Below are 12,499 nucleotides of genomic sequence, written 5' to 3'. Positions count from 1 at the left end.
TATACAGCTCTAAAAATTTTTAATTGAAAAAAAGAAGTAATTAAGGTTAAAGGGGGCATAAGGATGGCCTGATCCTATAGGTTTAGTATCCTTATAAGAAAATATGCCAGAGAATTCTCTCTCCCAGCACACAGGCAACAGAAGAAAGAGCATGTGAGGATGCAGTGAACACACAGAATAGAGCCCCAGACATTGCTGGTTGAGGATGACCCTCTTGTGGCCACTTGGTCCATAGTCATTCAAAAAGTTATCCATTCAAGTCATCCATCTTCTCCAGCAAAAGTGACTCATGTTGGCTAATAAATAATTCCATTTTCAGGAAAATAACTGGGAAACTTGCCCTAACAGATTAATATAGATTCAAGATATATAGCTTCAGACTTCCTTGGTGGTCCAGTGGTTAAGAACCCACCTGCCAATGCATGGGACACACGTTTGATCCTTGGTCTGGGAAGATTCTACCGGCCGCAAGGCAACTAAACCTGAGAGCACAGCTGCTGAGCCCGAGTGCTGCAGCTACTGAAGCCTGCGTGCCCAAGAGAAGCCCACTCACCGCAACTAGAGAGTAGCCCCCGCTCACCACAATTAGAGAAAGCCCACAGACAGTAACAAAGACCCACTGCAGTCAAAAATAAATTAATTAGTAAAAAAAAAGACACAGCTTCATGTCTTTTTTAGGGGCGTGTGTCTGTGTCTCTTGGTGTGTTTCACGTGGTCTAGGAAGCTTTTCATAGAATTATAACTTTAGGCACACATGAAACATCCTGTATACTGAACACTGAGGAGAGTTGAAGACCCAAAACAGAGTGAAGGGAGCCCCCCAAACACTTCAGGAGCTCAATCAGTGTGAGATTTCTCCCTTCTCATGGGTGTCTCCTTCTGCCTAGTGCCCTTTTTCCTCACTCCTCTCTCCTTCCCACATTCAGCGCTTTCAGCTAAACCTCTGGACATGCCCTGAACTATGAGAATTTTAATCAAGAATATCCAAGTAAAAGTAACTGTGGAGCAGGGGGTGAATGTAGCCTGTTCTCAGCCTGAGGCACCTGGCCAGTGAAGGCTTATCCAGTAAGAACTCAGTGATCCTGTTCTCAGACTGGGGCAGTCTTTCACCCTCTCTTACTTGCATTTCCTTCACTTAACGACTATGGATTGTGATTAATACCTCTCTTCCCACTCATCTGGTCCAAAAGCTCTCGGCATCCTTCCCTGGGCTGGTGAGGAGACGAGGTATGGCTTTCTCTTCCCCAAATTCCATCTTCCTCCTGGGGTGATTCTGTAGCTTCCAACTGGACAGGGTTCAGGGGGCAGGCTGTGTCTAAGCTGGCCAAGTTTAAGGCAGGATTTATGAATCCTGAGCTGGATTTTCATGCTGTCTATACCACCGTGAAATTATCTGCTGATTCCATTTAGTAAACAAGGCAGCAGGTTGAAGCCGGCCATACCCAAGCCCAGCAGAGATTGTGGCCGCCATGCTAATGTGCTACTGCAAAGACTAAAGGGACTTTTGTGGGACTGGTGGGCTTGTCCACCCTGGAATCACTTCTCTAGTGTGTAAATGGGAGGCAACTGAAGAAAAGAATGTTTGCTCACTGTACTCCACTCATTACTTATGCACAGTATATATTATTCAAAATAAGCAATTATCCCAAAGTAAACAAAACTGTTTGCGCTTACCAGGAGACAATCTGCCCCTTTGAGGAAGCTAATGTCAGGCAGAGAGCAAGAAACTATTGACTAGAATGGAAATAGTACCACATTCTTTGCAGGACAGATTCTAAAAGCTTTGACCTGGCATGCCCATCCTTCCACGTGTGACCCTGTCCAATTTCACTCACTTCACAAATGCCCAAGATGTTCTTTGCCCTTGCATGCATGCTAAGTCACTTCAGTCGTGTCTGACTCTTTTGCAACCCCTAGGACTGTAGTCCTCCAGGCTCCTCTGTCCATGGGATTCCTCAGGTAAGAATACTGGAGTGGATTGTCATGCCCTCCTCCAGGGGATTTTCCTGACCTAGGGAATCAAACCAGTGTCTCTTATGTCTCCTGCATTGGCAAGCAGGTTCTTTACCACTAGGGGAAGCCCTCTTTGATCTTGAGTTGGACTTAATTCTCATTCAAAACAGAGACCCATGCTGTAGCACCAATATTTAAAAAATTATGGGTGGAAGAGGATTAACATGAAAAAATGCTATTATCAATTCCATTTGTTTTTCTGTAAATTATGAAGACCCTCCATTATTTACTTATTTTAATGGAATATATATACAGTGAGGCAATATGATATGGAAATGGTTTGTCTCCATAAACCTTTCTTAAGTACTCTACACACAATGATTTTTCCTCAATTTTTAGAGCAGTGGTTTTCAAATTTTCACAAGTAATCACAAGTCCATGGGAGTCTTATAAAAACACAGATTTCTCGGCCCCACCTCCGAAGTTTCTTATTCAGTGAGTTGGCGACCACTAATGTATTTACAAAGCACTCCCAAGTGATTCTGATGTTGCTAGTTCAAGCACCAAGTTTGACAGCCATTGTTGTAAAGTTTTGCTGTTCAATAACGTAGACACTAATCACATCTGCATGTGGCTACTGAAGGTGTGAAAATGTGGCTGGTATGAACTGAGATATGCCATGAGTGTAAAAATACATATAGGATTTCTAAGACTTTTAACAGTAGTAAAACATACAATATTAATTTGCGTAGGATTATATCATGAAATGATAACATTATTAGACATTCTAAGTACGGTAGTGGTTGTCATGGTTTAGTTGCTAAGTTGTGTCCAACTCTTGTGACTCCATGGACTGTAGCCCACCAGGCTCTGTAGCCTGTAGCCCACAGAACTGTCAGTGGGATTTTCCAGGCAAGAATACTGGAGTGGGTTGCCATATTCTTCTCCACGGATCTTTCTGACTCAGGGATCAAACCTGGGTCTCGTACATTGCAGACGGATTCTTTACCAACTGAGCCACCAGGGAAGCCTATTTTAAGTGTAGCACACTATTAAAATTAACTTGAATTGTTTCATTTTTAAATATGGCTCCTAGAAAGTTTAAAATGACGTTCATGGCTCACATTATATTTCTATCTGACAGCACTGTTCCAGAGAACCAAATACAGGCTAAAGATGGGATACTGCCCATATGAGATAGAGGGTAAAGATAGATTCAAAGTGTAAAACCAAATTTGACTACCTGAGTAATGATTAACTATTGTAAGACCTTAGGGAAGCATATACCAGCATATATAGAGCCCTGAACATGTTCTTTTGCTGGGCTGACCACCAAGTCCAATGGAGCTCTTGACCAGTATCTGATAGGCCTGAGCAGCTGTCTGGCCAGGAGAGGGAGCAGACAGACAGCAGGAAGGAATGGAGGAGAGCAAGACTGTGTTCAGGGGCCAGAGACTCTTTGTTTCCAGCAAATCTCTTTTAGATATCTTGAATGGTCTTGAAAAGGTCTGGTAGGGAGGTGCACTGTTTTTCAGAAAGGCCTACAGAGTTTCCTTTGGACGAAAAGGGTTTGGATCCCTTCATCATGGAGGAGGCTAAAATAATTCTTAAGGCAAATATTTCAAGCAAAAATATGCTGTTTGCCTTAGTTCCAAATCACAGTCATCCTTTCTCTTTTTAAATTGATTTGGGATTCTCTATGACAGCATTTTTACTGTGGCTGGACTTTATTCCCCAAACTCCAGTTTGCCCTGGAGTTGATTGAGCAGGACCAAATTACTATTATTTTTGTTTTTCTTTCTGAACACTATCTAAGTTTGTATGGCTCAGTTATGTGGACACATACCATGCAGCTACATCCCTTAGGGGATGGCTATGTAAGTAAAAGGCGTTGCTGGAATTTTCTTTGTTTTATTATTCTGCCCTGCTATTCTCAAAGACTAAACAGAGGGTTTTTCTCCACTGATGTGGAACCAGAATGCAGTTCTTACAAAGTCATTTGGCAAAGATATGCTTCAACTGGAGAGTCAAGAAATGATTCCTACTGTATTCTTGTGTTGGAGAATCCAGCTCAAGCTAAATCACTTTTCCTTAATTTCATAAATATTCATTTCATTGGAAGGAATTTATCCAAGTCAAACTATGTTACACTCTTGTACGTGACACCGGACAGGGGATGAGCAGTGTTGGCTTCCTCAAATCCCAAGGTTCCTACTCTGTCAAATGATGACACGTCATTTTACTGAGGCAGTTTGTCCTTTCTGCTTGGCTGTATGGTGGGTAGCTAAGAGAAAGGCATTCACTGAACATAAAATACTAGCATTCATCAGAATTTTTTCACTCTATTTGATTAAAGCACTGTGGAAACAAATGTAGTTCCTTAAATGAGGTATGACTGTGTCAGCCCCAAGAAAAACCCTAGGCATGGTGATGGAGAAGGGGCAAAAGCCAAGTAGACATGGAAAATCTCTCTCATTACTTGACTGTAAGAATCTTAATTAGTCCCAAAGGTTTCTCTCTCACTTATTTTAAAGCAAACCCGGGTAGATCAGACAATGAAATACGTGTCAATCAATCTCTGCTAGAGTCAGCTACACTACTTACACAATTTGACCCTCTATGCTCGGAATTCTGAGTTGGCTAGGATTTTGCTCCATTTGAAATAGCAGGTAGGTAAGTGGAATTGTGCCAATAACTGAGCTCTTCTAATTGAGTTCATCCTTGTAAATTAATAAAAATTCCTGCCAATCAAACATGTGCATGTTTGCAGGAATATTACCAGTAGGTAATGGAGATAATTAATACTTCATGACATCAAGGTCTGAAATTAAAATCAAATCTGAGACTTAACTGCGATTATTAAATCTGAGGAAAATTATCTTTCAGATGACAAGTGTCACAACCTTCAACACCTGAATTAATAACAGGGAGCGAGCCTCCAAAAACACAGTGCACTTCTTTTTTTCCTATGTTGCAATAATTACCACTTCATGACATCAAGGACCTATATCTGGCTCAAGACAATCCTGCAGATTAGTGAAGTATTACTGCAGCACAAAACACAAATTTCAGGCAACTTATCTAGCAACAAAATAGAACTGAAAGAATACAGGACTTGGGATGGGAGATACCGAGACTTGGGTCTAGCCCACAGTCTTGTTCACGATTTTCTCTTTTACTCTAGCTAAGCAGATCATTTCATCTACCTGGGTTTTAGTTCTTTCATCATGTGAAGCTAATCTCTGCTCTATTGAAAAGATTCCTATAAAGATCACACAGATTTTTAAAAAAATATTTATTATGTGCTCGATTTTACTCATTCATTCTCATATATATTGCACACCAGCCATGATGTGGGGTGTTTGAAAAACCGATTAGAAAATATACAGTCCTTGATTTAAAAGGACTTCAATACCTGCCGAAGAAATTGTCCAGATTAAGAGTACGGAGGCGGGACTTCACTGGTGGTCCAGTGGTTAAGATTTCACCTTCTAATGCAGGGGGTTTAGGCTCGATCCCTGGCCGGGGAGCTAAGATCCTACATGCTGTGTAGGAGAAAGATCAAAACGTGAAGCAGAGGCAATATTGTAACAAATTCAATAAAGACGTTTTAAAAATGGTCCACATCAGAAAAAGAATCTTAAAAAGAAAAAGGAAAAAGAGCATGGAGACAGGGTAAAGCTCAAGGTTTCTAGGAGGCATGTCCTGTGTGGTGGAAATGGGGAAGAGTGAGTTGCTGGCAAGGAGATTCCCAAAGGAGACAATGCTGGGACTGAATCTTAGAAGACAAACGTCTCAACAGATAGATGAACATTCAAGGGAACAAGGTTCATAAATTTATTTTTTTCTACCATAACTAGATTGGAGTGGTTGATTTCTAGGGAATAGTTACTAATGTGTGACAATCATAGGTACATGCTGAAAACAAAACACTGTTTCCCAAATCACAGCTGCATTCTGGAACTGAAGTGGTATGGATTATAAAAAGAAGAAAAATAGTAACTTGCCTGAGGACAGCCAACTAGAAAGGATTGGAACTAGGACTTTAACCATGTGGCTTCATCAGTATGTGTATGACCTCATTTTGTCGCTGTTAAGACCAAGGATTGCTGGGGTGAGGCCAGAAAGGGCCTTTCTCATAGGGTCAGGATAGTAGAGCAGTTGGACTGAGAACAGATTCCAGACTCAGAGAGGAGATGCAATGCCTTGTGGGGAGTGAAGTCATAAAGACTTCATAAGACCAAGGATTGCAAGGCTGAGAAGAGGGATGGGCTGACCAGGAGGCCGCTGAACCCCGCACTGAGGGCTGAAGAACAGGCTTATTTCATTTATTCATATCCTGACATTACTTTAGCATCTCTGAGCTGACACTGGTCCTAGCTTCCTCCACTAGGACTGACCCGTGGAAGGCTATAGCTTCTTGCAATGGAAAAAAGGGAGAGACAGGTCCTAACAACACCCAGGAGTAACAGAGGCAGGGAGAAGAGAAAAGCTGAGTTCATATAAATCAGCCGAAGCTCTCCCTGCCCAGCACCAGATGTAAGAGCAACAACTGTCCCGCTGCTCTTTTGAGCTTTGCCTTCTGAAATTCAGACCCCGAGGCTTCCCTTCTGTACAAGTTGCACTAAAACTCAGGTGGCATGGCCCAAACTGAAGGCTAAAACATGAGGAATCTTTTCTCCTGCTCTGTCAGTAACCAGTGTCTGAGCTCCCCACCTTCCTAGCCCCATTCCATGTTCCTCCTCAAGGATCTTGCAGACCTCCCTGGGGGTACCCTCAGGGCCTCTGTCTAACACTAGGGCCGGGGTCTGTCCTGTGCCCAGGCCCTATGCCACAGACACTCTCAAATATGTTGAACATCACCATTAAGTGCAAGAACAGTGGTACCCCCCCTCCCCGGTGCCCTAGGGGACACAGTTCCCCTGTCCCTGTTCCCACTTCCCATTTATGAGAAACTTCCTCCCAGTTCAGATATGACTGACTGGAAACAGTTGGGAAACTGACTGCACAGACACTACAAAAGCATTGGGACCGACTCTAAAATCTGGGTCTCCTGAGAGCCGACAGAGTAGGGGATTTAGAATGCATTTGCAAAGAGGCAAATGTATGGTGGTGCTAGTGGTAAAGAACCCACATGTCAATGCAGGAAGCATAAGAGACACAGATTCGACCCCTAGGTCAGGAAGATCCCCTGGAGAAGAGTATGGCAACTCACTCCAATATTCTTGTCTGGAGAATCCCATGGACAGAGGAGCCTCGTGGGCTACAGTCTATGGGGTCATGAAAGAGTCAGAAATGACTGAAGTGACTTAGCATGCAAATGTACACTGCAGTTGAAAGGTAGCTGAATTTCCAGGCCATATCTAGTCTCCAGGGTATCTGGTGTGTATTAACATAACGAGAGAATCATCTTTAGAGCACCCACCCAGTGGTCAGAGTTGCAGTGGAGTCCTTATTAGCCCAGGGAGCCCTGGTGGGCTTCATGTCCTCTGTGTGTGCTCCAGAGAGACGGATCTGGAGAAGCCTACCTCCCACCCCTACTTCTCTTGGAACAATGTTTATTCCCTGCCTCATCCTTCAAGAGAAGGTCCATGTTTCTTCAATTTGTTGTTTGCAGCAAGGTGCAGCTTAGAGGAGAGTGTGGATGTGCTGGTGTTTGCCATGAAATTAAATAAGAGCAGTGATACATAGCCAATGTGCACCCATAAATTTCAAGAAAGAAAATTCCAATGTGGCATGAGGATAGAAGTGGCTGATATATTAGACAGGAACGGCACTGAATCTTTTGCAAAACGAGAGAAATATAATTTCCCTGCATTATCTTGTCCCTTTCTTAATTGCCTACCAGGATGCATTCATCAAATAGCTTCCCTAGGCCCAAGCTTTCGACTTGCATGCATTTTTATATAAAACCAGCTTGTGTTTTAAGTATAAAACACACGGCTTGTGCTATCACACCAGACACAGCAAATGGATAAAAATCTTCACTTGTCAGTTTCTAGATATAATGCACTTTGCATTTCAAGACTGGGAAGTCAGCAGCAAACACCAAGCATTGACAATAAATACAGGGGTTAGAAGCTTTAGCTGGGCTACATTTACTGCAGAGCAGGCTCATACAGCTTCATAGGAGTTTGTGCAGTCTTAGAGCTGATAGCAAGAAAGTCTGGCTGGCCATCCGGGCAATTCCCATCCCAGGGGCAGGCTCAATGCCCCCATTCCAGTCCTGGAATTAGCTGCTGAGATGAGAGATGCACTCAAGCTCCTTTCAACCCTAAAGACCTACAAGGAAGGCCAATTTGGAGAATGTGATAACTGACATTAACATTGCACAAAGGGGACACATATAAAAACCATAACAACTCCTCCTAAGAATAAGGCCTTCTGGTATATGCCCTCAAAACAGCAACATATAGAAGCTGATGGTGGGACTTCCCTGGTGGTCCTGTGGTTAAGACTCCACCTTCCAGTGTAGGGGGTGTGGGTTCGATCCCTAGTCTGGAAGCTAAGATCCCACGTCTCATGACGAAAAAACCGACAATTGCCAAAAGAAAAAAAGCAATAGTGTAACAAATTCAATAAAGACTTTAAAAATGGTCCACATCAAAAAAAAAAAAAAACGTAATGAAGAAGAAGCTGACGGTGATTCTGAAACCAGAGTCAAACAGGAGGAATGTTAATCAGTCATAAGCCCAGTGATCCCTGAGGTGGCAGAAGGCACACTTCCATCTGTTCCTGCTTTACAAGGGCCCTACTGCATCTCCTACCAGCCTGACTCACCACGCAAATGGGGTGCAATAAGAATTTGGCCCATAAAGCCAGAAACATATGGAAGCAATTCCTGGCTCTGACACTGTATGGTTTTTGGCATATTATATATTCTCTTTTAGCCTCAGTTTCTTAATTTGTAATTTGAGGCTAATAATAATATCAACCTCACTGAGTTATTGTGATTATGGAATTAGATATTGCATGTTAACAGCTGAGCATAGTGCTTGCTCTATAGTAAGCAACAATTAACCCTAAGTATCATTATCAGCTCTTACTGAAGTTGCACAAAAGCAGTGCATAGGCATAGAACTGCAGGGGATTGTGTTTAATAGTTTTGGTTTTTGAGGTCAAAGAAGAGTCAGTGACTTTACCCAAAGCTACACAACTAGTGTAGCTTTTAATTTCTTTGATCCCTTTCATCATGATGTGTGGTTTTCAGCATGTAAATCTTGCACATATTTTATTAGACATATTTATTTCATTTTATTTTGGTTTTACGGTAAATGGTATTTTTAAAAATTTTAAGTTCCAATTGTTCATTGTTAGAATATAAAATACAACTAATTTTTATATGTTATTTGTATGCTGCAACCTTGGAAAATGCATGTATTCATTCTAGAAGGGTCTTTCATAAATGTTTTGAAACTTTCTATGAAGACAATTATATCTTCTATGAATAGATAGTTTTATTTCTTCATTTTTATATGTATGCTTTTAATTTTTCTTTCTTTATTGCACTGTATAGGTCTTTCAGTACAATGTTGAAAGGATTAGTGGAAAAGGAAATTCTTGCCCTGATCCCAATATTATGGGAAAAGCATTCACTCTTTCCTATTAGATATTATGTTTGCTGTTGTTGTTTAGTCACTAAGTTGTGTCCAACACTTTTGTAACTCCATGGACTATAGCCCAACAGGTTCCCCTGTCCACGGAATTTCCCAGGCGAGAATACTGAAGTGGGTTGCCATTTCCTTCTCCAGGGAATCTTCTTGACCCAGGGATCAAACCCATGTCTCCTGCATTGCAGGTGGATTCTTTACCACTAAGTCACCAGGGAAGCCCATATGCTAGCTGTAGGTTTTTGGTAGATGCCTTTATATAAGGTCATGAAATTCCCCTTCTATTTCTGTCATGATAAAAATTTATATCATGAATGGCGATGGTGAACTTTTTCAAATGCATATTTTTGTATCTATTGAAGTGACTTTTCTCCGTTTTTGATAATATATTTTTTTTTCAGATTTTTAAAATTGGAAGAAGCATAAATCTAGTAAAATGATTTTTTTTTTTTTCCCCAAGGACAGACATTCTGATTTAGAGAATTTCAGCAGGGAAACTGGGGAATGCTCCTTTACATCAGTGGAGTAAATTTATCTCTTGTAAGTCCAGAAACCAAGACACCTACTTCTGAGCTCAAGAGTGCTTGTGGATTTGTCTAGGGTATTCTATGTGAATCTGGTCTATGCCATTACTTTAAAAAATAAACTCATTTTAACATGTCATTCTTTCCCTAAGCTTAAAGTTAAGTGGGATATGATTCAATGGAAAAGGGACATATAGAGACCAGTCAGGTCTGTCACAGTTGAGGACTGGGGAAGCTGCAGAAAAGGCTGAGCCAGTCTGCACAGGGCACAGGAACCTGCTCTAAGAGTCCCAAGTCAGAGGAGATAAGAGATGGATAAAATGAGTTAAAATCCAGCCATTGCCCCCAGAGTTTTCCAGCCTCCAATGAAAATTTGATGTGTGGGCATTTGGATGTGTGCATTAGTAAAATACTGATTCATTTGAGTCGTAATTTTTATAAACCAATGTACCTTATGTCCCTTAAAACAGTAACTGTTACTGCCAAAATGGTGTCCATCCTAACTTATACTTTACTTTCATCATTCAAGTTTGATCTGTTTTAGACTTTAATGAATCCTTTTGGTACTGTTTTTCTTGGTTCCTTTGCCCACTGTCCTCCTTGTCTTATATCCCTGTAGAAATAGCTAGTCTATGAAGTGAGAGTTCAAAAAGAAAAAAAAATTGCAATATTTAAATCATTTTAACAAATAAAAATAATTGAAACTTCTTTCACTATTTAATTTTCTTCTCCCTTGCAGTCTGGTGGGGAGAGGAACCCTCACAGCCCAGGTCTCTAGCAGATATTCTAGTTCGCATGCTCCACATGAAGGAAGCCATGTATTAAATTGGGATGAGCCCTTGCATTTCATCACACAAAGTGAGTGTTGGCTTGAAATTGAGGATCAGCTCATGTGGGTATGAGATGGTGGCTGGGATCATAAACTGCTGCTCCTGGGCAAAGGACCGAATGATTAAAACTGTTGTTTATAGCCCTTATCATTTACAAACAGGTGAACACAGAAAAAAGACTTTCAATTTCCCTAAATTAATTTTCAGTTGAAGGTTCTCTTGTGTCAAAAAGATAAGAAACTTGTATAGAATTATAGTACAAGAAGTTTACAGCTGTTTAAAGGACCTACAAGTCTAAGGTTATCTAGCAAATATGGGTAAAATGACATTTGTCAGAGTGACTCTTACTCTTTATGACACATTTGAGAACTTGAAGTGACTTTGAGACAAATGATGCCCTTATTTGTGACCCCATCACATGTGAACAGCTACTGGGGTAAGTTCAGTAAAGTTGGCTCTAAGATATTAATTGTTGGCAAAAGAGGTATTCAGGATCTTGGGAAACCCAAGTGTGGTGCTGTGACTGTAGTTTAATATCAAGGAATCCTTCTCCCAAACCAATGTCATCTGCTAAATGAAGGACTTCTCAGCATTTCTTTCTTTTTTTTTTTTTTTTCAAGATTTTGTTGATGCAGACCATTTTTAAAGTCGTTTTTGAAACTGTTATAATATTGTTTCTGTCCTGTTTCAGTGTTTTAGCCACAAGGCATGTGGGATCTTAGCTCCTCCACCAGGGATCAAACCTTATACCCCTTGCACTGGAAGGAAAAGTCTTACCACTGGACCACCAGGAAGTTCCTCAGCATTGCAGTGTGAAGAGGTATCAGCTTTTTATCCCCTCATCTACCAACTGGTACTACTACCATGTTGCACTTAATTACCCCCTCTCTACACATACTCATTTCCATCATACTTATTTCCATAATAGTCTGTTTATATACTTGTCTCTCCAACCTTATCTATTTCCCAACATATATACACTTACAAATCTTTGCATCTGTATAACAATAATAACATATTTGGTGCTTACAATGTCTAAGCAACGTGCCAAGAATTTCATATACGTTTATTCATTTCTACCTCACAAAACCCCTACTTATTATCACTCCAATAACTTCACCCATCTTATTCATGAGAAAGTTGAACCTTATAGATTGGGCAATCTGCTCAAGTTCTCATCAGTAGCAGAGAAAACCTTCCAAGTATAATCTCTCTGAATCCAAGGTCCATGCATTTAACTAGTCAAAAGTACTACCTGATAGATTAACTCATTTCAATAACTATTTACAGAGTGTATCAAGCACTACACTCGATGCATTTTTAAGTATTTGCACTTCCAAACATAAACACAGTCCTCTTTCCACTTTAAATTTACTGTCACTCATGTTTCATCAGTAACACCGAAGTATGTTTCTTATAAAAATTGTCCCAGTTCTTGTGTTTTTAATGTAAGGCAGAACTTTGCATACTCTTCCCATCTACTCATCCATTATGCCATAACAAATCATTATTGAGAAACTCAAATCACACTTCAGTCTCATGTTTTTCCTCACTGTGCTTAGTCTCTCAGTTGTGTCCAACT

At 40.8% G+C, this 12,499-nt stretch overlaps 1 long non-coding RNA gene across 1 annotated transcript in view; it reads left to right on the top strand.

Annotated features, from left to right (window-relative positions):
• The window catches only part of LOC145546559 (uncharacterized), a 174,161-nt gene that overhangs the window by 149,620 nt on the left and 12,042 nt on the right, over positions 1-12,499 (top strand). Inside the window, exons 5-6 of the long non-coding RNA XR_014083027.1 lie at positions 10,827-10,945; positions 11,609-11,737. This is a non-coding gene — a long non-coding RNA (uncharacterized LOC145546559). The remainder of the gene's footprint in view (positions 1-10,826; positions 10,946-11,608; positions 11,738-12,499) is intronic.

The sequence above is a fragment of the Giraffa tippelskirchi genome, chromosome 4 (genome assembly GCF_054371585.1).
Source record: "Giraffa tippelskirchi isolate mGirTip1 chromosome 4, T2T-mGirTip1v1.2.pri, whole genome shotgun sequence".
Classification (NCBI taxonomy): domain Eukaryota; kingdom Metazoa; phylum Chordata; class Mammalia; order Artiodactyla; family Giraffidae; genus Giraffa; species Giraffa tippelskirchi.
Note: the sequence above shows the minus strand (reverse complement) of the source record. Positions and strands in the feature narration are given on the sequence as shown.